The sequence below is a fragment of the Bombina bombina genome, chromosome 3 (assembly GCF_027579735.1).
Source record: "Bombina bombina isolate aBomBom1 chromosome 3, aBomBom1.pri, whole genome shotgun sequence".
NCBI classification, from domain to species: Eukaryota; Metazoa; Chordata; class Amphibia; order Anura; family Bombinatoridae; genus Bombina; species Bombina bombina.
In genome coordinates, this window is record NC_069501.1 from 307,583,633 (window position 1) to 307,606,479 (window position 22,847).

Below are 22,847 nucleotides of genomic sequence, written 5' to 3' on the forward strand. Positions count from 1 at the left end.
ATGAAACCCACATTTTTTCTTTCATGATTAAGCTAGAGAATACAATTTTAAACAACTTTCCAATTTACTTCTATTATTTAATTTGCTTTCTTCTCTGGTTATCCTTTGCTGAAAGGTTTATCTAGGCAAGCTTAGGAGCAGCTAGGTTCTAGCTGTTGATTGGTGGCTGAATATATATATATATATATATATATATATATATATATATATATATATATATATATATATATATATATATATATATATATATATATTGATTGTTATTGGCTTACCCATGAGTTCAGTTAGAAACCATTAGTGCATTGCTGCTTCTTCAACAAATGATACCAAGAGAATGAAACAAATTAGATAATAGAAATTAGAAAGTTGCTTAAAATTGTATTTTCTATCTGAATCATGAGAGAAAAAATTTGGGTTTCATGTCCCTTTAAGGGTGCTCAGAGAGTATAGTGACTATACCTGGTATAACCTCATACATCTAGGTTTCCTTTCTCTTGAATAAAATAATAGTTTCATCTTTATTTTGAGGAATAATTACTTTCACTTGGTTATTAACTTTTGAAACAAGAAAATATTTTACTGGAATTTTATTAACATGCACTTCGTTTAGGGTAAAATTATGTAGCCACTGCATTTTGTATGTGATTTTTTTCCTCTACTTTTTATTTTACTCTCTTTTGTTTTCTTATTTGCAAGTCAATATTAATAATTGGATTGAATAATAATGTAGTATCTTGAGTGATGTTTTTCTCTGCTGCTGTTAATTAAATTCATAAAACTATTGAACTTTATTAAAAACACACACACACTAACAAATCACAAATACACATGCTAGCTGCAACTAGTGAGATTTGTGCTGTTTAGGTGCAATCAAAACATCTAATTGAGGTTAAGAACCCCTGTGTTATAGCAAGTCATTTTAATACTACTTACTATGGAGCTCTATGTGTTTAACCGCCACAAATTACCAGATGTGTTTAGCTCAGAAGCTGCAAAGATTGCAGTTCCTGAGCAGGAATGTACATATGTGATTAACCCCTGTATTTTTTTTCTTTACAATGCCTCTTTAAAAACAGACTTATTATTCCAGTAGCCTCTGTATATAGGTAATCAAGTTGTTTGCTCAAGTTTCTTTAAATAACATAAATTATGTTTTGTGACATTACTAGTTTAATTCAATTTGCATTTCTAATCATGTACATGTTATTGCATTCAAATCAGCAAGGTAAATCATCTTCAGAGGTAAATAAATACTTAGGGACACAATAAGAACTGTGAGAACTTCACACACCCAAGATACACCCTTGTCCTTCTGACTTGCTGACACTGCGAGACCCATTTTACATAGCGTGCAATAAAAAGCAAAATTAGAATACATAAACAACGCATTCTTAAATAGCATGGTCACAAAAATACAAATATAAAAAGCACAGTCTATAGTGAATAAAGCTTGCATGTCACGGAGTTCTTTATTAGGTTTTCTCTGGCCCATAGTAAGACAATTAGATATACATTTCTAGAAGGGACATGGGAACTCACACTCTGGTAGAGCATGCAATTTTAAACAACTCTCCAATTTACTTTGAATATCTAATTTGCTTGGTATCCTTTATTGAAACACATACCTGGGTATGATCAGGCGCAGCAGTGCACTACTGGGAACTAGCTGCTGATTGGTGGCTGTACATATATGCCTCTTTCCATTTGCTCTCTAGGTGTTCTGATAGCTCCCATAATGAATTGCTGCTCCTTCAACAAAGGATACAAATAATGATGCAAATTTAATAATAAAAGTAAATTAGAAAGTTGTTTAAAACCGTTCTATCTGAATCATGAAGAAAAAAAAAATGGGTTTCATGTCCCTTTAACGTAACAGAGCTGCATCACTTTGTAGCTGTGATTATACAGATGCTTTTGCAAGTCTACACTTATAACTGGGGTTTAAAGTAATTATTAGCCGATTATGTAAGAGTTCATTACACTGATTTTATACCATTGGTATCACTGGTCTGCAATATGTTACAATATCAAACTGCTTCACAGAGCTGTAACTTTTGATCAAAGTGTTTATTTTAAATTACATTTGGTTCTAAATGATCACAATCAAGAGAGAAGATAAACATAGTTAAGAGGGTTTTAACCCCTTCCCACCGTTAGGAAGGTCCATGCCATCCTAACTGCGCTGGGGTTTAATGCTGTTAGGACGGCATGGAACGTCCTAACTGTTTGCCTGTACTGAAGCCATAGCTGCTTCCTAAATGGTATTGTGGGCTGGAGGGCGTGCCTACCGTCATAGGCACTCCCCCCTGACCCAATCTCATCACTGAAATCAATCGTGTGATTTAAATTTTTACATTGTTTACATCAGAACTTTGTCTGGACTGTCTGGCAGAAAAGGGTTAAAGGGCAAATCCCTACTCTAGATTTCTAAATATATTTAATTGATGCTATAATAAAATCATTCTTTTAAATGCTTTGTACACATTTATTTTGTATGCAGAACTTTTCCAGTGCTTCACTGATGATGTACATTACGAAGAAATGCAAAACTGACTTGTGTCTCTTTAACCCTTTAAATGCTGAGCCATTTCCATCCTGTGTCAGCTATTTTACAGTTTTTAGATGCTGCTCACATTTAAAGGGATAGTCTAGTCAAAAATCAAACTTTCATGATTCAGATAGAGCATGCAACTTTCTAATTTACCCTATCATCAATTTTTCTTTGTTGTCTTGGTATCTTTATTTGAATGTAAGCTTAGGAGCCGGTGTTCTGTCAGAATTTGCTCTTTTGTCAGAATCTGCTATCTCTTACTGTGCAGGCTCTGTATTATGTAATCACACTCCACGTTAAATATTAATGTGTGGAATGTGATTATGTAAATCAGCAGCATGCACACTCAGATGTAGCAAATTCTGACAAGGAAGTTGTCCTGTTGGATATTGCTGCGGCTACGAGATGCGGGCATGCGCTGTTTAAATTGACTGTGAATACTATGAAACAAAAAAAATAAATAAAAAACATAATTTATGTAACTTACCTGATAAATTAATTTCTTTCATATTGGCAAGAGTCCATGAGCTAGTGACGTATAGGATATACAATTCTACCAGGAGGGGCAAAGTTTCCCAAACCTCAAAATGCCTATAAATACACCCCTCACCACACCCACAATTCAGTTTAACAAATAGCCAAGTAGTGGGGTGATAGAAAAAGGAGTAAAAAAGCATACTAAAAGAGGAACTGGAAATATAATTGTGCTTTTATACAAAAAATCATAACCACCAGAAAAAGGGTGGGTCTCATGGACTCTTGCCAATATGAAAGAAATTAATTTATCAGGTGAGTTCTTACATAAATTATGTTTTCTTTCATGTAATTGGCAAGAGTCCATGAGCTAGTGATGTATGGGATAGAAATATCCAAGATGTGGAAGTACACAGAAAGGGATAAAATAAATACAGCCATTTTCCGCTGAAAAAATTATATCCACAAAAAATAAGTTTTTCTCATAAATTGAAAGTAAAAAACTTAAAACATTAGCAGAAGAATCAAACTGAAACAGCTGCCTGAAGAAATTTTCTACCAAAGACTGCTTCAGAAGAAGCAAATACATCAAAATGGTAAAAGTTAGTAACTGTATGCAAAGAAGACCATACAGACTGATCTAGTAGAATGAGCTGTGATCCTCTGAGGTGGGGACTGTCTCGCCTCCAAATAAGCTTTAAAAGGACAGTACACTGTAAAATTGTTTTTCCATAAATGTATTTTAAATGACTTGTTATATGAATATGATATGATAACTCTTGTTTTACATTCAAGCAATGCTTCCTATGTATTCTTTAACAGACCGTTATACAATAATAAGTTATCCTAAGGTCTAGCTTTCCCTTAAGGTACTCCTTTAGGCTAGCACCATAGATATTATTCTATAAGGGTCGGGCTGCCAGCGGCCGGGGCAGCAGGATCTCCTTTCCCACCGTCCTCACTAGGTGCAGACCTACATATACATCTGGGAGCCCAGTGACATGTAACTGCTCATAAAAAAAATGGGTTTTCCCCAACATCCTTATTATAGTTGCTAAATATATAGATACTTAAATATGCACACTACCCCCCCCCCTCTTCTCCTAATCAGTATCCCCACTACAACATATTGCTTCCCTTAAGCAGCCTATATTTGAGTTTTATTATCACATATGCCCATTACAATTGCCCATACAGGCCATCCACTCATAGACTCATAGAGTCCGCTTACAAAGTCCTATTGTTATATTCCCCCCCGCCCACCTCTACACCCTGAGATTTGTAATTAGTCTCAGTGGTTTGCGCGGTTTCTCTCGTTAAATACCGCAAACAGAATCATATACTGATAGCAATCCTGTGGATTCTATTTCATTCCTGGTTATTTATGTGTAACAACATATTGAATGTATAGGATTCTTGACATTTCGTGAAAAAGAATAAGCCCTAGATTGAGTATTCATGAAGCTTTTTTTTTTTTTTTATTCTATGTATGATTGCTAATCAAGTTTTATATATATACAGTTAGTTTAAATTTGCAATCCTATCTGACTATGTTTAAATTTATAGGTAACAGTTCAATAGCTGTTGGAAAAGCGTTATAACACAAAAAATTACGAGGTTTTCATTTGATTGGGACTCTAACTATGATTTTACAACCGGTTTTTTTTTGCATCTTCTATCTTTATGCTGGAAATCAGTACTATTTATGTTATAGTTTCACTTATTCTGTGACGCTATTTAGTTTTTGTTTTTTTTATTATGTCTGTATGTCACAACTTTATTTGCCTCAATAAAAACTATTAAAAAAAATAAATAAAAAAAAATGACTTGTTATACCAACTGCAGAGTATAAAATATTTGAGAAATTGCATTTTCGGGTTTATTTGTGTATCTGAAGTAGCTGGTTTTGTGCTTTTAAACCACAGCCTATTACAATGGGTTGAGCTTCAGGTAATATCAGATCTCATTATGTTCTAAGTTTGTGTACACAGACTTGCTTCCTTATCTTATATTTGTCTGGAACACCAAAGCTCAATACATAGAGAAAACAATGGAAAATTATCATTTTATTACTTAACTATCCTGCATCCCACTGAGAGCATAATCTCTTCTGCTGGCTGTGTTAACTTAGGCTTGTCAATAGCATATACGCCAGTATCAAAACTTTCAGTATAGGTTAGGAAACCACAAGCTAAATCAGCTATTTCAAATGCTGAAATATGAGTAAAGGAGCTACTTGCAACCAATTTAATACACTCTAGCAGGTAAAAAGGATCATTGGGAATAATTTAAAGGGGAGAAAGTTTTTGGGTGAACTGTCCCTTTAACCAAGATGCCAAAGAAATGGCAGAAGCTTTCTGACCTTTCCTAGAAAACAACAAATAGACTAGAAGTCTTCCTGAAATCTTTAGTAGCTTCAACATAATATTTCAAAGCTCTTACAACATCAAAAGAATGCAAAGATCTTTCAAGAGCATTTTTGGGATTAGGACACAAGGAAGGAACAACAATTTCCCTACTAATGTTGTTAGAATTCACAACCTTAGGAAGAAATGTAAACAAAGTCCGCAAAACAGCCTTATCCTGATGGAAAATCAGAAAAAGAGACTCACAAAAGAGAGCAGACAATTCGGAAACTCTTCTAGTCAAAAGAAACAACACTTTCCAAGAAAGTAGTTTAATATCCAAAGAATGCATAGGCTCAAAATAAGGAGCCTGCAAAGTCTTCAAAACCAAATTAAGACTCCAAGGAGGAGAGATTTATTTAATAACAGGCTTGATACGAACTAAAGCCTGAACAAAACAGTAAATATCAGGAAGCTTAGCAATTTTTCTATGAAATAAAACAGAAAGAGCAGAGATTTGTCCCTTCAAAGTACTTGCAGACAAACCTTATCCAAACCATCCTGAAGAAACTGTAAAATTCTAGGAATTCTAAAAGAATGCCAGAATTTATGAGAAGAACACCATGAAATATAGGTCTTCCAAACTCGATAATAAATCGTCCTTGAAACAGACTTACAAGCCTGTAGCATAATATCAATCACTGAGTCAGAGAAACCTCTATGACTAAGGGTTCAATTTCCATACCATCAAATTTAACGATTTGAGATCCTGATGGAAAAACGGCCCTTTAGACAGAAGGTCTGGTCTTAGAGGAAGTGACCAAGGCTGGCAACTGGACACCTGAACAAGATCCGCATACCAAAACCTGGGATGCCATGCTGGTGCTATCAGAAACACATACAATTGTTTCATAATGATCTTGGAGATGACTCTTGGAAAAAGAGGCGGAATGATATAAGCAGGTTGGTAAAACTAAGGAACTGCTAAAGCATCCACCATCTCTACCTGAGGATCCCTGGACCTGGACATGTCCCTGGGAAGTTTCTTGTTTAGATGAGAAGCCATCAGTTCTATTTCTGGAAGACCCCACATCTGTACAATCTGACAAAATACATCTGGATGGAGAGACCACTCCCCCGGATGTAAGGTCCAACGGCTGAGATAATCTGCTTCCCAATTGTCTACACCTGGGATATGCACCACAGAAATTAGACAAGAGCTGGATTCTGCCCAAGAAAGTATCTGAGATACTTCTTTCATAGCTAGGGGACTGTGAGTACCACCCTGATGATTGACATATGCCACAGTTGTGATATTGTCCATCTGAAAACAAATGAATGGTTCTCTCTTTAACAGAGGCCAAGCCTGAAGAGCCCTGAAAATAGCACAGAGTTCTAAAATATATATTGGTAACCTCGCCTCTTGAGGTTTCCAAACCCCTTGTGCTGTCAGAGATCCCCAGACAGCTCCCCAACCTGGAAGACTTGCATCTGTTGTGATCACAGTCCAGGTAGGACGAAGAAAAGAGCCCCTGAATTAAACGATGATGGTCTAACCACCAAGTCAGAGAGAGTTGAATGCTGGGATCTAAGTATATCAATTGTGATATCTGAGAATAATCCCTGCACCATTGATTCAGCATACAAAGCTTCAATGCACATAGCCACTGAAGGGAATGATTGAGACTGAATGTTTCGACAAGCTGAAACCAATTTCGTTCATCTCTTGTCTGTTAAGGACAGAGAAATGGACACTGAATCTATCTGGAAACCTAAAAAGGTGACCCTTGTCTGAGGAATCAAGAAACTCTTTGGTAAATTGATCCTCCAACCATGTCTTTGAAGAAACAACACTAGTTGATTTGTGTGAGATTCAGCTAAATGAAAAGACTGAGCTAGTACCAAGATATTGACCAAATAAGGAAACACTGCACTACCCTGTTCTCTGATTATAGGGAACCTTCAAAAAGATCCTTGGAGCTGTTGCTAGGCCAAATGGAAGAGCAGCAAATTGGAAATGCTTATCTAGAAAAGAGAATCTCAGAAACCGATAGTGGTCTGGATGAATCGGAATATGAAGATGTGCATCCTGCAAGTCTAATGTGGACATATAATGACCTTGCTGAACAAAAGGCAAGATAGTCCTCATAGTCACCATCTTGAAAGTTGGGACTCTTACAAAACGATTCAAAAACTTCAGATCCAGAACTGGCCTGAATGAATTTTCTTTCTTTGGGACAATGAATAGATTTGAATAAAACCCCAGACCCTGTTCCTGAAACGGAACTGGTATTATTACCCCTGAAAGTTCTAGATCTGAAACACACTTCAGAAAAGCCTGAGCCTTCACCGGATTTGCTGGAACGTGAGAGAGAAATAATCTTCACAGGAGGTCTTACTCTGAAACCTGTTGTCAGTCATTAGAAATGTCATCAATTTTATGAGAAGTTTTAAAGGACCTTTTACGTTTATTAGAAGGCGTAATAGCATAGAAAGCCTTCTGTATCGCATCAGCAATATCATTTTTCATATCAACAGGGATATCAAGTACATTAGATGTTGAAGGAACAACAGAAACTGTACTAGTACTGATGGAAACATTTTCTGCGTGCAAAACCTTATCATGACAACTGTTACATACTACAGCTGGAGATATAATCTCAGCTAACTTACAACAGATACACTTAGCTTTGGTAGAACTGTGATCAGGCAGCAGGGTTCCAACAGTTGCTTCTGAGACAGGATCAGATTGAGACATCTTGCAAAATGTAAAAGAAAAAACAACATTAAAGCAAAATTTACAATTTCCTTATATGGCAGTTTCAGGAATGGGAAAAAATGCAAACAGCATAGCCCTCTGAGCATATAGAAGGAAAGAGGCATATAGGAAGTGGGGTGAAAAATAAACTAAATTTTGTGGCGGCAAGTATGATGCATGACGCAAAAGGAAATTGAAAAATGTTTTGGCGTCAACAACATCCGGAAATGACGCAACTCGCATCATAACAGATGCAACCTCGTGCAAGGAAACCTGGCATCAACTAATACACCAGAAATGACGAACTTGCTTCATCAAAGACGTACCTTCACGCCAAAATAATTCTCATGCCAAGAATGATGCAATAAATAACAGAATTTTGCGCCCTTGCGACCCTAATTTTGCCCGAAAATTTAAATAAAAAACAGTCAATTTGAAAAAAGGACTATACCCCAGGTAAGACAAATAACTTCCTAAACATGCTTCCCAAACTGAAATTGACAGTCTGCAAAAGGAAATATACATAGACCTGACTCATGGCAAATATAAGTAAAATACATATATTTATAACTTTATATTAATACATAAAGCGCCAAACCATAGCTGAGAGTGTCTTAACCCTTTAAGGACACAGCTTTCAGTTTGCTCAATTGTTTTATGACGGAAAAATTCCGTCATATGTCCTTAAGAGGTTAAATAAGAAAAACATATTTACCGAAAGACACCCATCCACATACAGTAGATCAGAGCTTTCCAAACTTTTCATGTTGGTGACACACTTTTTAGACCTACATCATTTTGCGACACAGTAATTCAGTTGTACTAGCAAAAAGGAGGTTAAACTAACTTGTTTTAAGAGATACGGACACATACATAAATTATATAATAACTAAATGTATTTACAAGTAACAGTATGTATGTGCAAGAATTAAAAAAAGTTTAATAACACCAATAGCTACTTACTATTTTAATGGGTTGTATGACGTTGATGGGATGAACACAATTTCTGAATATTTGGTGTAATATTAGATAAAGACACTTGCATTTCATCATCAAGCACTACTGCCCGCGCTGTAAACACACTGCTGTCCCACTCACTGGCTACACATGCAGTCACGAGCCGATTAAGGAGACTACACGTGCAGTCAGGAGCCAATGTACCGCCAATGGGAATAGTTTCAGTTCCCACTGAGCTGTGCCAATAGGTTAAGATGATCTGTGTCCCCCTAGGTATCAATAACGTGTCAACCACGTGATGTGTAGCAGGCAGGCGGAAAGTCAGAAACCAAAAAAAAAAAATTAAAACATTTTTGTGCTGAAGCAGGGACACACCTACACACTGCTGCCGACACACTAGTGTGTCCCGACACACAGTTTGGAAAGCACTGCAGTAGATAGCCAAACCAGTACTGAAGAAGTATCAGCAGAGGTAATGGTATATAAGAGTATATTGTCGATCTGAAAAGGGAGGTAGGAGATGAATCTCTACGACCGATAACAGAGAACCTTTGAAAAGATTTCCCGCAAGGAAAACCATAAAATCAATAGGCGATACTCCCTTCACATCCCTCTGACAAACACTGTACTCAGAGGAATTGGGCTTCAAAATGCTTAGAAGCGTTTATCATAGAAGAAATCATAAAAATCTAGCACAAACTAACTTCACCACCTCCATAAGAAGCAAACTTTGTAAAAACTGAATTGTGGGTGTGGTGAGAGTATTTATAGGCATTTTGAGGTTTGGGAAACTTTGCCCCTCCTGGTAGGATCGTATATCCCATACGTTACTAGCTCATGGACTCTTGCCAATTACATGAAAGAAACAAAATGTATGCTTACCTGATAAATTTCTTTCTTTCCGGATATGGAGAGTCCACAACGTCATTCAATTACTAGCGGGAATATCACTCCTGGCCAGCAGGAGGCAAAGAGCACCACAGCAAAGCTGTTAAGTGTCACTCCCCTACCCATAATCCCCAGTCATTGGACCGAAGGAAAATGGAAAAGGAATAACACAAATGTGTAGAGGTGCCTGAGGTTTAGTCAAAAATAACTGACTTAATAAAGGGTGGAGTCGTGGACTCTCTATATCCGGAATTTTTTTTATCAGGTAGGCATAAATTTTGTTTTATTTCCTAAGATATGGAGAGTCCACAACGTCATTCAATAACTAGTGGGAACCAATACCCAAGCTAGAGGGCACTGAATGAACACGGAGGGAGAACAAGACAGGCAGACCTAAACAGAAGGCACCACCGCTTGAAACTTTCTCCGAAAAGAGGCCTCAGCCGAGGCAAAAGTATCAAATTAGGAAATTTTGGAAAAAGTATGCAGAGAGGACCAAGTTGCAGCCTTGCAAAGCTGTTCCACAGAAGCTTCATTTTTGAAAGCCCAAGAAGAGGAGACAGCCCTAGTGGAATAAGCTGTAATTCTCTCAGGAGGCTGCTGTCCAGCAGTCTCATAAGTATAACGAATTATACTTCTCAACCAGAGGGAAATAGAAGTAGCAGTAGCCTTTTGACCCTTACACTTTCCATAGAGACAAAGAAAAAGGGCAGAAGACTGGCGAAAATCCTTAGGTAGAATTTTAGAGCATGCACAACATCGAAGTTGTGCAACAGACGTCCTTTATGAAAAGAAGGATTGGGACAGAAAGAAGGAACAATTTCCTGATTAATATTTCTATCCAAAACCACTTTAGGAAGAAACCCCAATTTAGTACGAAGTACCGCCCTATCCGCATGAAAGATAAGGTAAGGCAAATCACACTGCAAAGGTGAGAGTTCCAAAACTCTCCGAGCAGAAGAGATAGCAACTTAATATCTATGGAATGCATTGGCTCAAACAGTGCCTGCTGACAGCCCTTTCTCCAGACCTTCCTGGAGAAAAGACAAAATTCTAGGAATCCTGACCCTACTCCAAGAGTAGCCCTTAGATTCACACCAATAAAGGTATTTACGCCATACCTTATGGTTAACAGGCTTGCAAATCTGGATCATGGTCTCAATGACCGACTCATAGACAGAACTAATTGTTCAATCTCCAAGCAGTCAGCTTCAGAGAAACGAGATTTGGATGGAGGAATGGACCCTGAATTAGAAGGTCCTTCCTCAGAGGAAACCTCCAAGGTGACCGAGAGGACATCTTCACTAGGTCTGCATACCAGATCCTGCAATGCCATGCAGGTGCTATTAGAATTACTGATGCTCTCTCCTGTTTGATACGAGCAATAACTCGTGGAAGGAGCTCAAACGGAGGAAACGGGTATGCTAGAAATGTCAAGGAACCACCAGAGCATCTATCAGATTGGCCTGAGGATCTCTTGACCATGAACCGTACCTTGGAAGCTTGACATTCTGCCAAGACGCCATCAGATCCAACTCCGGCACCCCCCATTTGAGGGTTAACCTGGAGAACACCTCCGGATGGAGAGCCCACTCCCCGGGATGAAATATCTGTCTGCTCAGGAAATCCACTTCCCAGTTGTTCACTGCAGGAATGTGGATGGCAAATAGACAACAATTGTGAGCTTCTGCCCACTGAATAATCCATGCCACCTTTATGGCTAAGGAACTCCGAGTTCGTCCCTGGTTGTTGATGTAAGCCACTGAGGTGATGTTGTCCGCCTGAAACCTGATAAACTGGGCTAAGGACAATTGAGGCCAAGCCATCAGAGCATTGTAAATGGCTCTTGTTACGGTTACCCTTAGTCTCGCTGAGAGATGGACCGCTTAGTAGCCTGGATCCCTATTGCTAAAGAGGGGAGAAGCTGCTTTCCATAGTATTCTATATGAGTCTCGCAAATATAGAATAATCTCCCTTAGCTGCAGTACAGCTAGGATACCCTTCTGCCCACAAAAACGAGTCAACGCTGTGATTGAGGGTCAAACAAGAACTCAGGACTGGGATGCCCAGCCTGCTTTTTATTAAGGTTACATGCACACAGGGCACTCCCAGGGGGAGAGGGGGGGAAGCACAAAATCCCCCATCACACATTTAGATAGAGAGCACTGTCCTTTGACAGGCCACAATAGGATTACAGTTCTTAAGATAACAAGTTTACAAGTTCATCTTATCAATTAGCAGTCTGGCTCCAGAGTTGATTAGACAATAGTTTCTAAAAGCTGAAAAAAAAAAAAGAGTTAACTCTTTATGAAATGATACTTGTTACGGTTTTCTTGGAGCCCTTCTTAGGCGCTGGCTTGCTGGTTCAGGCATTGCTGCTGGGAAATAAGCTCTTCACAACAAAATAACTAATGCTTCTGTAACAGTTCTCAATTCCAAGATATTTATGGGGAGAGCAGACACTTCCCAAGTCCATAGTCCCTGTGCCTTTAACGAGTCACAGGCTGGCGTTCGTGGTCACAATCACCCAGGAAGGTCTCTGGAAGCATGTATCCTGAGACAGATGGTCCTGAGAAAACCATCACGAGAGAAAGTCTCTTGTCGACTGGTCTAGATCTATCCTCTGAGACAGATCCGAATATTCTCCATTCCATTGTCTGAGCATGCATAATTGCAGAGCTCTCAAATAGAATTGAGCAAAGGGAATGATGTCCATGGAAGCGACCATCAGACCAAATTACCTGCATACATCAAGCCACTGATGGCCGAACAGTAGACTGTAGAGAGAGGCAAGAGGAGAGAATTCTGGATTTTCTGACCTCCCTCAATTTTCAGAGATAGGGAATCTATTATGGTCGTTAAGAAAACCACCCTTTTACAAATTCACTTTCCAACTATGGGAACCTAGAAAAGACAACAATATCTCTGTATGAGAGTTTGCTTGTTGAAAAGATGGCGCCTGAACCAATATGTCGTCCAGGTAGGGCGCCACTGTAATTCCCAGAGACCTGATCAATGCCAAGAGAGCCCCCAGAACCTTTGAGAAAATTCTGGGAGCTGTAGCAAGGCAAAATAGAAGAGCCACAAACTGAAATTTTTGATGATCCCTGTGGATGGGAACATGAAGATACGCGTCCTTCAGGTCTATGGTCATCATGAACTGACCCTCTTGGACCAAAGGAAGAATGGAACAAATGGTTTCCATTTTGAAGGACGATACCCTGAGAAACTTGTTGAGGAACTTTGGGTCTAAAATGGTTGATGGGTTGAAAAGTTCCCTCTTTTTTTTGGCACCACGAACGGATTTGAATAGAATCCTAGACCCTGTTTCCTTACTGGAAATGGAACAATCACTCCAAGGGAGGAAAGGTCCTGAACGCAGTTCAAGAATGCCTCTCTTTTTACCTGGTCTGCAGAGAATCTTGAGAGGTGGAATCTGCGCCTGGGAGGGAAAGTTTTGAATTCTATATTGTAACCCTGAGATACTATGTCCACAGCCCAAGGATCTGGGACATCTCATCTCCACACTTGACAAAACAGGGAAAGTCTGCCCCCCCGCTTGATACGATCCCGGATCAGGGGCCAACCCTTCATCCTGACTTAAAGTCAGCTGAGGGTTTCTTTGATTGCTTCCCCTTATTCCAAGACTGATTAGGCTTCCGAGAAGACTAGGACTGCTCGTGCTTGTTACGAAAGGAACGAAAATTACTTTGACATCCTTTGAGTCTGTTCTTCTTGTCTTGTGGTAGAAAAGGCCCTTTTCCACCCGTAATATCAGAAATTATTTCTGCCAGACCATGTCCGAACAAGGTCTTACCCTTGTAAGGAAGTGCCAGAAGCTTGGACTTATAGGTAACATCAGCCCTGCGGGCAAGGACAGTGAAGCCAGTCATCTTGGCTCCCAGTCTAATAACTTGCATGTTAGCATCAGAAATAAAGGAATTGGCTAGAGACTGAAATTCAATGTGACGCCACTCCGCTTCGTTAATATCCGACAGCAGAGAGAAGTCACATGAACTGCAGAGAGAGGAACCTATGCAGCAAGTAAAAGGTGCACCTTTCCCTCTGCCTTAAACACCGGAGATAAATTTACACAAATGCTCAAGCAGTCTGTCAGTTAGCCTGTTCTAGCTAAGCAAGCAAAGAAAACCAACCGCCAAATTTTAAGTTTATACATAAATCCCTGTATAAAACAAGCCCCACACACATACTAATAAAGTATTTCAACAAAATATTAGCCCAAAGAGGAAAAACATCCCAATAAAGGGAAGATGGACTCTCCATATCTTAGGAAAGAAACAATGTGTATATACAGTATATATATATATATATATATATATATATATATATATATATATATATATATATATATATATATATATACACACACACATACACACACACACATATATATATATATACATACATACATTATATCTATCTATATATTTATACACACACACATATATTATATATATATATATATATATATATATATATATATATAATATGTATGTATGTGTGTATAAATATATATATATATATATATATATATATATATATATATATATATATATATATATATATATATATATATATATAATATGTATGTGTGTGTGTATATATGAATGTATGTATGTATGTGTGTAGCAGTGAGTCAGGCAGTTCATGTATTAGATTGGTTAGGATGAGAGATGGAGGAGAGATGGTAAGCTTCTCAGAATAGGTGGGTTTTCAAGGAGCGTCTGAAGCTATACAATGTTGGAGAATTATGGAGCGGGGTAGAGAGTTCCAGAGAACAGGAGCTGCACGTGCAAAGTCTTGGAGACGGGAGTAGGACATAGAGATAACAGGAGTGGAGAGACGTAGGTCAGAGGTTGATCGAAGAGGACAGGATGGGAATTTATCACGATGAGAGAGGAAATATAGTTGGGAGTTAGACTGTTCAGTGCTTTGTAAGCTAGGGTTAATACTTACAATTGTATTCTCGAGTGTATGGAGGGCCAGTGTAGAGACTGGCAGAGCGGAGCAGCTGATGTAGATCGGCGACTTAGGTGGATGATTCTAGCAAAGCATTCATAATAGATTAGAGGGAGGAGAGGCAGTGTTTTGGAAGGCCATTTAAAAGTAGATTGTAATAATCAATGCATGACAAAATTAGGGAATGAATAAGTATTTTTTTAGTTTTTTGAGTAAGGACGGGGCGAATTCTGGAAATGTTGCATAGGTGTGAACGGCAGGATTTAGTAAGTGCTTGTATATGAGGGTTGAATGTTTATTCTGAGTCAAGTGTAACCCCAAGAAAGCGGACCTGGGGTGAGGTGTTGAGAATAGAGTTTTCAATCGTCAGAGAAATGTCAGGTGTTGGATGTGTCGAATAAGGGGGACTAAGAAGCAGCTCAGTTTTGGACAGATTGAGTTAGAGGTAGTGTGAAGACACCCAAGAGGAAATTGCAGAGAGGCAGTTGGAAATCTGGTTGAGTAAAGAGGGAGAGATATCAGGAGAGGAAAGATAGATTTGGGTATCATCAGCATATAAGTGATACTGGAATCCAAAGGAGGCTAGAAGTTTCCCAAGGGAAGATGTATAGAGAGAGAAAAGCAAGGGACCCAAGACAGACTGCCTATATACTAGTGTCTGCTCTCTGTCTGGGAACACTACCTGTTTTATTCTGTTCCTAATAAAAGGTATGTTTTTATTTTTAACCTAACCTGCAGTGCCTGCAGTGCAAATTAGCGTTTTGAGAGATATGAGGCAAACCAGGAGAGGGCTGTGTCTCGGGTACCAAATGAATGTAGTATTTTTAGGAGGAGAGGATGGTCTACAGTCAAAGGCAGCGGACAGGTCAAGAAAAATTAGTAAGGTGTAGTGGCCTTTTGCTTTAGCTGATAACAGGTCATTTGTTACTTTAGTAAGAGCGGTTTCTGTTGAGTGTTTAGGGCGAAAACCAGATTGTAGTGGATCAAGCAAGGAGTTAGTTGTGAGAAATTGAGTTAGCCGATTATAGACCAGTTGTTCCAATAATTTTGAAGCAAAGGGAAGTAAGGAGACCGGTCGATAGTTAGAAGGGGTGGAGGGATCAAGCGGGAGCTTTTTTACTATGATTGACGCATGCATGAAGGTATTCAGAAATGTGCCAGCAGTGAGAGATTGGTTAAAGAGATGAGTTAGGGTAGGGGTAAGTGAAGCAGAGAGAGAGGGAAGAAGTTGTGAAGGAATAGGGTCAAGTGGGCATGTTGTGAGATGAGTCAAGGATAGGAGTACAGAGACTTCTTCCTCTGTTACAAGAGGGAAGTAGCATAGGGTTTGTTAATAGAAGGGGTGGGTAGGATTGCTGGGTTTCAGGGGTGTGAGGTGCAGATATCTTTTCTAATGGTGTCAATTTTATTTGAGGTTGGTAGTGGGTGGGGGTGCAGGCGGACGTAGAAAGGAGTTAAAGGTTGAGAACAGCTTTTTTGGGTTGGATGCGTGAGATGATACAAGGGAGGAGAAATAGACTTGCTTGGCCAGACTGAGCGCAAAGTTGTAGGACTTAAGGATGAATTTATAATGCGGAAATCAGCACAGGTGCGTGATTTCCTCCACTGCCGTTCAGCAGTCAGTGAACATCGCTGAAGATATCTGGTCTGTTTGGTGTGCCACGGTTGCCGTCGAGTGATGGATGTATGTTGAAGAGTGGAGGGTGCAGCTTTCTCAAGTGTTGATTTTAGTGCCGAATTATACTGTAAAGCCACAAGGTTTGGGCATGAGACGATGAAATGTTAGAGAGCAGAGGATTCAGTTGAGTGGAAAAGACTGAGATCCAAGTCATTTAAATTCCTGCAAGGTAGCAGTTTTTGTATGCTTGCAAAGATGTAGTAGCTTTAGTAAGAGAGAAAGTTAGTAGATGGTGATCAGAGAGAGGAAAGGGGAAGTTAAGGAAGTTGGAAACGGCACAGAGATTAGTGAAGACTAGGTCTACGGAGTTGCCTTCACAGTGGGTTGGAGATGTTGTCCACTGGGACAGGCCAAAAGAGGTGGTAAGGGATATAAGTTGAGGCAGCAGGCATGTTAGGATTATCAACGGGTATGTTGAAGTCCCCTAAGATGAGAGAAGGGACATTACAAGAGAGAAAATGTGGAAGCAAGGCTTCAAAGTGGTCCAGAAATTGTGATGCTGGGCCAGGGGGCTGATAGATAACTGCAACACGAAGAGCTACAAGGGAGAAGAGGCGGATAGCATGAATTTCAAAAGATGAGAAGGAAAGAGAGGGGGTGAAGGAATGCAGTGAAAGGTACTGTGTGGAGACAGGAGAATTCCTATTCCCCTCCTTGCTTGTCTCCTGGTCTGGGAGAGTGACTAAAGTGCAGGGCACCATAGGACAGAGAGGCTACAGCAGTTGTGTTAAAGGAAGAAAGCCAAGTTTCAGTGAGGGCTAACAGGTTAAGTGAACATGAAATAAATAGGTTGTGAATAGATGTAAGCTTATTGCATACAGAGTGTGCATTCCATAGGGCACAAGAGAATTGGGGGGTATTAACAGAGGTGCAGTTAATGAGGTTAAGAGGGTTACGTGGGCAAGGTGTATGAGGTGTCATTTGGGGCAGTGAATTATGGGAAGCAGAGGGTGGACCTGGGTTGAGTGAGACTTCCGTAGCTGTAAGAAGAAGAAAGGTGGTGAGCGAAAGGAGATGAGAATGTGTCTTATGCAAGTGTTTAAGTTTAGAATCAGTGAAGCATGGCTGGATGAGGGATGTGAGATAGGAATAGAGTTCATGTGTGTTGTAGAGGGGGGAAGGTAGAGGAGAAATATGAATTATCTGAGTGCTGTTTGTGAAAGGAAGAGCTGTAACTTTATGTTTGAATAATTTTTATTGATTTACAAAAAAAGAAAGATAACAAACAGTTATAGACATACCTTCCTCCGCAGTGATTGTTATTTTCGAGATCTACGGGGATTCGGCTTACATCGCATTAATTCTATATAATAAATGATTCAGATAATGAGTCCTATAAAGTTCTAACCAAAGTTCCGTGATCCTTTAATTGTGATGGCGTTTTGACCATGTATTTACCTTCATATCAATCAGTGTCTATTAACATATAGCACAGTTCTTTTCTGTCTTGTTCTGATAAAATATCTTGGTATTCTATGTTGAAATGTTCAATGAAGCTAGGATCATCTTCCCAGCCTCTATATAACTCAAATTTAAGGTACATCACATTACTAGGAGGTTATGTCGTAAAGAATAATAAAAAGGGGGGGGGGGAATAGAAGGGGTAGGGGAGTGACGACACACCGTATTTTCCTTAATGTTGTATGTATTGTAATCTGAGGAAAGATTCGTATCTGTTTAAACCACCAAGGTCTATTTTTTTGAACTCGGCTTGTATCTCATATTTTTTATTTAGTTATCCAATAATACCATATCGCTTGGACTACCTCTTTATTATCTAGAGTGTGTGTTGCCAATTCATACATACTGTATGTATATTGGATATTATTGTAGATTTCTGTCCAGGTTGGGCTACCTGTTTTCCAGTATCTGGCTATGCAAATCCTCGTGATTGTGCATAGTATCCTAATAAATGTATTAATATGTTTGTTGAGTCTGTGTATATGGATATGTAGGAGAGCTTGCTGGATTGTAAGATCTATATCTTCATTCAAGATTCGGCTAAGGAAAGTAGAAAGTTGCTTCCAAATCCCTGTGACATCCCTACAGTCCCACCACATGTGCCTATATGTACCCACTTCGCCACACCCTCTATAACATAAGGCGCTTCCTTGTTTGTTCATGTGAGCTGTTCTCGTGGGTGTTAAGTACCATCTGTATATTGTTTTAATTACGTTTTCTCTAAGATCTACACTTATCAGCCCTTTTTCTGCATTTTGAAAAATTCCCTCCCAATCTTTAGTTTCTTTACTGATATGCAATTCTCTCTCCCAGGCTAACATAGTGGGGGGTTTTGTGTTAAACTGCAAGGTCTGAATGGCCACATATAGTGTAGAAATGGTGTGTTTACTACGGTCCTCTGATTTGCTGAGGATTTCTAATGGCGTAATGCCACTTTGTCTTGGCTTTTTCAGATATGACCAAACAGCCGAGTTAATCTGTAAGTATATGTACCAATGTAGTTTCAGGGGGCTCAGTTTTGTCTGAAGTTGAATAAATGAGAGAACATGTCCGCCCTCCATGAAATCTGCCACTCTATATAATCCCTTATTTTCCCATTTCTGAAGTTGAGCCCAGATGTCACTGGGCAGGATAAGTCTTATCGGGATGTATAAGGAATACTGTGGCAGGAGGTCGTAATTATTTCTTGCTTTTTTCCATATATTAACTGTGAGGTTAGTAGTATAGGGCCTATGGATCGTTTGAGCGGTCTGCGCTTTCCCAGGTTCCCAAATAATTGTATCAGTCTCGTCCCAACCGCCTAATGTTGCTTCTAGGGTAGGTCAAATTATTTCTTTATTTCTTTTTAGAAGTAAACTATCTTGTGCTAATCTAGCCGCATTATAGTATTCTATTAAATTAGGGGCTCCAATACCTCCCAGTTTCTTATGTCTATTCAGGATAGATTTCGCTATTCTGTTAGTTTTATCTCCTCTAATGAATATAAGTATTTCCTTTTGTAGTGCGTCTAGATCAGTTTTTACTATCTTGATGGGTAGGGTTCTAAAAAGGTATAAAATTCTCGGTAGAGCATTCATCTTAACCGCAGCTACCCTGCCCAGCCATGAAAATTTATAGGATTTCCATTTTAATAAATCTTTTATAATTTGTTTAAACAATGGCGTATAATTTGCTTTATATAGCTGTGCAGGGCATGCAGTCAGGTGAACTCCCAGGTATTTTAAGGAGTGTTTCATCCATTTAAATTTAAAGTTGGATTCTAATAGCGTCTGGATTTGTCGGGGAAGCACAATGGGGAGAGCCTCACATTTCTCTGTGTTTATTTTAAATCCTGAAATATTAGAAAAAATCTCTAATGTTTGATGGAGATTGGGTAGGGATATTAGGGGGTTCGTCATAGTTAGTAGGATGTCGTCCGCGAATAAGGCTAATTTATATTCCTTAGTAGCTGTCTTCACCCCAGCTATATCCTTGTTTAACCGAATTTTAGCAGCCAGAGGCTCTATACATAGGGCAAAAAGTAGCGGAGATAGAGGGCACCCCTGTCTGGTCCCGTTGCGAATTGGGAAAGGTTGAGATTTGGATCCCGCTGATGATACCTGAGCTCCTGGTGCAGAATAAATAGCTCTCAAGGCCTTTACTATTGCTCCCTCAAAACCCATCTTATGTAACACTAGAAACATATATTCCCAGTCAATTCTATCGAACGCCTTCTCCGCATCCAACGATAGGAGCAGAGAAAGCGTACTTGTCTCTTTCAGAGTCTGAATTAGATTAGTAACTTTACGTATGTTATCTGGGGCTTCCCTACCTTTAATAAAACCTACCTGGTCTGGATGAACCAGATGCGGTATGATGTGTTTAAGTCGGTTCGCTAATATTTTTGTGAAGATCTTAAGGTCTTGGTTAATAAGGGATATTGGGCGATAGTTTTGGCATTTTTTATGATCCTTTCCTGGTTTGGGGATTACTACTATTTTCGCAGTCAGGAGCTCAGGTGGAATGGTTCCCCCTTCCATAATGTGATTATAAAATGTAACTAAGTGTGGGATCAGTTCTACTTTAAAAAGCTTATAATATTCGCCAGGAAAGCCGTCCAGTCCCGCCGCCTTCCCCGGCTTAAGATCTTTGATAGCCCCTATTACTTCTATATTGGATATGGGAGTATTTAATGCTTCCCTCTGATCTTTGGATATGGTTTGCAGTAGATTATGGCTAAAGAAGGTCGAAGTAAGTGTCTCTGTTTCTGAAGTGTGTATGACTTTCCTCCCATTGTAAAGATCGCCGTAGTATGCCGCAAAAGTATCTACTATCTCTTGTGGGTGTGAAGTTACTGTGTTGTTAGGTGTCTCAATTAAGGGGATAACTGAAGCTCGACAGTGTTCCCTAATTAGAGCTGTAACTTTAAAGGGACACTGAACCCACATTGTTTCTTTCGTGATTCAGATAGAGAATTACATTTTAAGCAACTTTCTAATTTACTCCTATTATCAAATTTTCTTCATTCTCTTGGTATCTTTATTTGAAATGCAAGAATGTAAGTTTAGATGCCGGCCCATTTTTGGTGAACAACCTGGGTTGTTCTTGCTGATTGGTGGATAAATTCATCCACAAATAAAAAAGTGCTGTCCACAGTACTGAACCCCCCAAAAAAAAAGTTGCTTAAAATTTCATGCTCTATCTGAATCTCGAAAGAAAAAATTTAGGTTCAGTGTAGCTTTAAGGAGAAAGGAGGAAAAGGTTAATGTAGACGTTAGAAAGTGTAGCATGTTTTCAGTTAATTTAGGGAGATTTAAATGCACTTGTTTCTGTGTTTTCCACTCCTTTGTCTAACTCCTTGTTATAACTCCCTATTATAACTCCCTACACTTATGAACTAACACACTAACGGCTAGATTATGAGAGTCTTGCGTTATGAGTAAAAAAGCAGAGTTAAGCCTCATAACGCTGCTTTTTTACTCCCGCTGGTATTACGAGACTTGCAGATTTAGGGGCAACGCACACTTTTTTGGCCTTACCGCAAATCAACTTACACAAATTGCGTATAGTCTTTTTTTTCTATGGGACTTCCATAGCGCCGGTATTACGACCTTGTCCTGGGATGCCAAAAAGTGAGCTGTACACCCAACCAAAGATTCGTACCGCATTTTAAAGTCAGTAGTTATGAGTTTTACACTACAAAGCTGTAGCATAAAACTCATAACTAAAGTGCTAAAAATACACTAACACCCATAAACTACCTATTAACCCCTAAACCGAGGGCCTCCCGTATCGCAAACACTAAAATAAAATGATTAACCCCTAATCTGCCGCTCCGGACATCACCGCCACTATAATAAACATATTAACCCCTAAACCGCCGCACACCCGCATCGCAAACACTAGTTAAATTAAATTATTAACCCCTAATCTGCTGTCCCTAACATCGCCGCCACCTATCTACATTTATTAACCCCTAATCTGCCGTCCCCAATGTCGCCACCACTATATAAAATTTATTAACCCCTAAATCTAAGTCTAACCCTAACCCCCCCAACTTAAATATAATTGAAATAAATCTAAATACAAATTACTATCATTACCTAAATTATTTCTATTTAAAACTAAATACTTACCTATAAAATAAACCCTAAACTAGCTACAATAACAGTTACATTGTATCTAGCTTAGGGTTTATTTTTATTTTACAGGCAAGTTTGTATTTATTTTAACTACGTAGAATAGTTAGTAGTTATTAACTATTTAATAACTACCTAGCTAAAATAAATACAAATTTACCTGTAAAATAAAACCTAACCTAAGTTACACTAACACCACACTCCAATTAAATAAATTACCTAAATTAAATACAATCAACTAAATTCAATAAAATTCACTAAATTACAAAAAAACCCACTAAATTACAGAAAATAAAAACAAATTACAATATCTTTAAACTAATTACACCTAATCTAATAGCCCTATCAAAATAAAAAAAAAAACACCCAAAATAAAAAAAAGCCTAGCCTAAACTAAACTACCAATAGCCCTTAAAAGGGCCTTTTGCGGGGCATTACCCCAAAGAAATCAGCTCTTTTACCTGTAAAAAAAACATAATTTATGTAAGAACTTACCTGATAAATTCATTTCTTTCATATTAGCAAGAGTCCATGAGCTAGTGACGTATGGGATATACATTCCTACCAGGAGGGGCAAAGTTTCCCAAACCTTAAAATGCCTATAAATACACCCCTCACCACACCCACAATTCAGTTT

The 22,847-nt window shown here is 38.8% G+C and overlaps 1 protein-coding gene across 4 annotated transcripts in view; it reads right to left on the minus strand.

Moving 5' to 3' along the window:
• MAP7D2 (MAP7 domain containing 2) overlaps window positions 1–22,847 on the minus strand; it is a 492,885-nt gene that overhangs the window by 273,956 nt on the left and 196,082 nt on the right. Inside the window, exon 2 of one of the 4 annotated variants that reach the window (XM_053706405.1) lies at window positions 1,626–1,749. The exons of the other annotated variants lie outside the window; for them this stretch is intronic. The gene's annotated coding sequence lies outside the window, so the exon portion shown is untranslated. The remainder of the gene's footprint in view (window positions 1–1,625; window positions 1,750–22,847) is intronic. 4 annotated transcript variants of the gene reach the window in all.